Source organism: Olea europaea, chromosome 2 (genome assembly GCF_002742605.1).
Source record: "Olea europaea var. sylvestris chromosome 2, O_europaea_v1, whole genome shotgun sequence".
Lineage (NCBI taxonomy): Eukaryota > Viridiplantae > Streptophyta > Magnoliopsida > Lamiales > Oleaceae > Olea > Olea europaea.
In genome coordinates, this window is record NC_036238.1 from 30702276 (window position 1) to 30707663 (window position 5388).

The window sequence follows — 5388 nt, forward strand, 5'->3', positions numbered from 1 at the left end:
CTTCGGTCTCTCCACTTGTGGATTTAGATAACGGCGCCAAATTCAGATCTAGTATGTAAAAGATCTTCAACGTAGTAAGGAGAAACTTTAACTTGTCTAGCCATCGTGTGAAGTTTGTGCCATCGAATCGATCCAACCACACCAAATCTTGAATCATGAGTTTGATTGTTACTATTGTTGTCTCGCTCTGCATCGTGCAAATAACATTTGAGATTGTTGAAAATATTGGAGGGATGGAGAAGAAACAATAGAAATAACACAAAAATTGGAGCAACAAAATAAAGAAATCATAAAGTTATCAATAACAATGTCGAAGGCTCGAATGCAAGGTCACTATTCTCAAATGTTATTTACTCTTTCTCCGATATTTTATGAGATGTTTAAGGGTATTGTAACAAATGATTTGAAGGATCGTAACAAGCCTTGTAAAGAATTTCATCAAAACACAAAGTGAAATTCTTCAAAATTTGAAGAACACATTAAGAAATTGAATATGAATGTAAACCTGGATTTTATCGTTTGTGGAACGAATTATGGATTTCAAGATGTTTTTCTAACATCTTTTCCTTGAACATGTCTTACCTATATATAGGCCTCAACTAGAAATACAAAATGGTGTCAAAAAATCAAGTGAAAAGTCATCAATTTCAAATTCGCAACGTTAAAAAATGGCCATTAACGGTCGTAAAATAATATCATACGATTGCGTGGTACAAATCCATGCGATCTCATGGTTCATGCACGCTGAAGCCCTATGGCCAAGGTATGGTCGCATGGCCAAATACACCATGCGATCGCATGGTTCAACTTGCAGCCTACCATCTTCACGTTTTCATTCGATACTTGATTTGTTGGTTTTGAACAGCCATATCTCAACAGAAAAATGTTGTTGAATTTCCACTAACTACCAATGAAAAAATAAATCTAAATTGTAGCTTTCTTTTTGCCAATACATAACATTTGGTGGAGGTACCCTACTAATAATTGTAGATGTAACTGGTACTATCATTTCTTAGGTATAAAAAATTTCCACACTGTCTTTTCATTTATTTTTTATCGATAAAAGTATATGTACGTAGATCAAAACTTATGTAAAAGTACTATAGGCATACCTAAGCTTACATAACAAACTTTACAAGCTATCAAAATCTAATGACCTTGAGCTAAGGATTCAAAAAGAAAAAACATGAGAATACAAAAAATTTAAAAAAAAAAACTTTGTATACACATGTTTTAATCCATCAAGCGATGTTGGAATTTGGCCTTAGATCTTCAAAACCCTTGTTGTCTAGATTTGATATATAGTGTATGCTATTGGAATGGAGAAATGGAATTATCTAGAAATTAGAAATTTTTCTTTAATTCAATAAATAAGACCGTTTAGATATTCACGTGAATGTTCTATCACAAATAAAGAATTCAATTTTTTTTACCTAAACTAGCCTTCGTCTCGTGCGTCGCATGAGTATTGTATTTATTATGTTATTATTAGTGGGAAATGTATAGAATTTAGAAAAAGTTTTTGAAGTTTTTGAACATGAAAAATATTTGTGTCACAAACTAAATAATTTAACAAATTAGAGAAAAAAAATTGCAAACAAAAAATAGAAAGAAAAAAAAATTACATGGCAAAAATAAAAAGAGACAAAAAAAGTTATTATAAAGTTTTTAAAAAAAGAAACAAAAAAAGATATTATAAAGTTTTTAAATTAAAATTGAGAAAATTATGTTTTATCGTAAAACAAAAAGAATTAAAAAGAATTTTTTTAAATCGAAAAAATTTAAAATAGAAATAAGAAATACGCATTAAACTTTAAAGAAGAGGGAAAAGAAGAAATATCCTTTATTTAATTTTTGTAACTTTTTTTATTTTGTTTTTATTATATATTTTTAAAAAAAAAATTAATTTTTTTCTTCATATTATAAATAATTTTTTGTTCGATTTAAATTTTTTTTAATTCTTTTTATTTTACGATAAAACACAATTTTTTTAAATTTTAATTAAATAATATTTATTTTTACATTTTAATTATTCAATTTAATTTAAAAACTTTATAATAACATTTATCTCTATTTCTTTTTACCGTCTCCCTATTCCCAAAAAGAAAAATGAAAAAAAAAATATTGATGAGTCTTAAATCTTCGTGCACGGAGACATGAAGGCTCCGTGCACAACGCGGAGACTTCATGTCTCCGGGCATAGAGACTTGTCTCTGTGTACACACGGAGCGTGTCTCCGTGCCACGCAGGGAGTCTTGTTGCGTGTCAAGAAGAACTGGAGACTTGAGGCATGTTCTTGCAATACTTACCATTAAAAGTAAAGAAGAAGAAGAAGACTTGTAGCATATTACAAAAGAAGAGAGGATAAGAAAGAGAATTGTTGCATAATATAGAATCAACACCTTTGATTTTGATGAAAATATTACTTTGAAAAATTTCTTAACAAAATTGCTCATACTATCAGTACTCAAGCTAAAACAGTATGTTGTGGTGATGTAGATGACCAGGATTATGGGACGAAAAGAATAAATTTTGTGGTTCATATATACTTTTTATGTTTAGTCATTCTATAAGCAATAATTAATCTCTTTGTCTATCAAAAACTGAAAGTCTTGGTTGGACTTGGCAAAATAATTAAGTTAGACGTGGAAAAGTTGAGTGTTTTGTGTAGTTCTCCATTAAAAGCATAGTTGTGATCTTTCGTGAAAATCAAAAGTTGATAGATTTCAAGAAATCCAGGATCCAAAGACGTGTTGATAAGGGTGTCACTGACCTTACACTTGTCTCTTTACCTCTAGACAATGCCACTCAAGGGATAGAGACACACGTTGACAATCATGCTGATGAGTAAGCAGGGGTTGATGAGGATGATTTAGAGAATGTTGAGAAGGAGGAGCAGTCTACTACATCAAAACCTCAGATTAGAAGATCTAACAGGGAGCATCATCTATCAACCAAGTATCCAGCATCAGATTATGTGTTGGCAACTAATTAAGGGGAACCAGAATGTTTTCAGGAAGTACAATCTCATAAGGACAGACAGATCTAAGTGAAAGCTATGCAGGAAGAGATGAATTCTTTGCAGAAGAATAACACTTATGGGCTAACAGAGCTTCTTAAAGGTAAAAAGGCATTGAAAAATAAATGCCTATTCAAGTTGAAGAAAGATGGTGAAAAACTAGTGAAGTATATAAAACCCGAATGGTGGTAAAAGGCTTCGATCAGAAGAAAGGGATTGACTTTGATGAGATATTTTCGCCTGTTGTCAAAATGAAGTCCATTCAAGTGGTTTAAGATTTAGTAGTTAGTTTAGATCTTGAGTTTGAGCAATTAGATGTCAAGACCACCTTTCTCCATAGCGATTTGGAGGAAGAAATCTACATGGTTTAGCCAGAGAGATTTGAAGAGGAAAAGAACATTTTAGTTTGCAGGTTGAAAAAAAGTTTGTACAGATTGAAACAGGTTCCAAGACAGTGGTATAAGAAATTTAATTTCTTTATGGTGGGTCATGGTTGTACTAGGATAGATGCAGATCATTGTGTTAATGTCAGAGAATTTCACGGTGATAATTTCACCATCATTTTGCTATATGTAGATGACATGTTGATAGTGGGATAAGATGTTCAATTGATTCGCAGTTTGAAAGTAGATTTGTTCAAGTCGTTTGATATGAAGGATCTTGGACCAACAAGACAAATTTCGGAGATGCATATTCATCGTGATAGGAAAGCCAGAAAGTTATCATAGGAGAAATATATAGAGAAAGTGCTATAAATGTTTAACATGAAGAATGCTAAACCAGTTGGGACACCACTTGGTAGTCACTTCAAACTGAGTAATGTGACTTGTCCTTCTAAGGAGGAAGATAAAGAAAGAATGACAAAGATTCCTCTTTTCTCTGTGGTTGGGAGTTTGATGTATACCATGGTTTGTATACAGCCAGATATTGCTCATGCAGTTGGGATAGTCAGCAAGTTTCTTATTAATCTCGGTAAAAATAATTGGGAGGCAGTGAAATTGATCTTTAGATACTTGAGAGGTACTTCAAAGATGTATTTGACTTTTCGAGGTTCAAAACCAATTTCAGAGGGTTTTACAGATGCAAATATGGCTGATGATCTTGATGGTAGAAATTCAATTCCAGGATATTTGATTCTTTTTGTAGGGAGAGCTGTCTCATGGTAGTCAAATTTACAAAAGTGTGTTGTCTTATCTACAACTGAGGCTGAGTATATTACAACAACTGAAGTAGCGAAAGAAATGCTTTGGATGAAACAGTTTTTCTCTAGGATTTAGGTTTGAAGCAAGAGTGTATGTAGTTATTTGGATAGCCAGAGTGCATTAGACTTGAGCAAGAGTGCTACTTATCATTTTCTGATGAAGCACATTGATGTGAGATATCATAAGCTACGATAGGTAGTGGCAGAACAATTCGCCCCCATTTTGTTGAAATGAAAATGGGTGGAATGGTATTTTTTTGAAAAATGAGTGATTGAAGAAGAAGGAAAATTTTTTATTTACGTGTAATATTATTTTATGAAAGATTGTGTGGTTGAAAATATGAGAGAGAAAAATGAAATGTAATGGAATGAAAATTAATTGGGGCTAAACGGGACTTGATATTGTTAGAGAAGATTCATACAGAGAAGAATTCAGCTGATATGATGACAAAGGTTGTGACCAAAGAAAAATTTGAGCTTTGCGCCGGATTGGCCGACATGGCCTCTAACTAGTCTATTAGAGGATAATCTCCTTCCTTAGTGGGTTGGAGGGAGAGATTGTTACATGGGCTTATCCAACCCATGAGGAAGAAAGCCTAAATTCTCTTTACTTTTAAGTTAGGTCAAAAATAGGTGGCAACTCACATATTTAAAGTACAAAAGCGTGGTTGTTGGGATTGGATTTTCAAAAAAAAATCTGTGGCAGCTACATTATAAAATTGAGAGACTTTGGCTGAAATTAAAAGAAAGAAATTCAAGCTGCTTGAAGAAGAAAAAATATTTGGAATGGAAGTTTTCTTTCAATATTTTCAGGTGTGGATTCACACAAGGTTTTTTCTTCTTTACATAGTGTAAATTGGAGATTTATCTAAAGTGTATGTTAAGTGCTCTAGAGGTATAGTATTCAAAGCGAGTTCTCACAAATTTAATCAGATTGGTGATTTATTCTTGCACTAAGTAAAATTGTCCAACAAGTTCAACGGTCGGATTGATCCATGTTTTAAAATAGCAATCACTAATACCAAAATGAACTTACAAAAGAGTGAATATGATTGGACCGAACTGGACTTACCTATTCAACTGGAATCACTTCCGACTGTGTGCAAAAAAACTATAAAATTAGAAACTATTGGAAAAGTAAAATATCAGTTGGTTCACTTAAAAAAAA